A 248-nucleotide genomic window follows, 5' to 3' on the forward strand; every position below is an offset into this window, starting at 1 on the left:
AAATTATCACATTAAAATTATCGCATTTATGACATTATGCATAACGACACACGCCCTTTATTGCAACATTTTGCGTAATTCACCCACCATTGCGCCATAATTTCATCTCAGTGCATTACACGGAATCTACCTACTGAGTTTTCACACTATCAATATTCAAATTAGCGCTCGACGGATCTGAAAGCATTGTCTTTAGAGAGAGAGAAAAAGGGGGGGGGAGGGATTGCAACAAAAGTTCTCAGGATCAT

Source organism: Penaeus monodon, chromosome 28 (assembly GCF_015228065.2).
Source record: "Penaeus monodon isolate SGIC_2016 chromosome 28, NSTDA_Pmon_1, whole genome shotgun sequence".
Lineage (NCBI taxonomy): Eukaryota > Metazoa > Arthropoda > Malacostraca > Decapoda > Penaeidae > Penaeus > Penaeus monodon.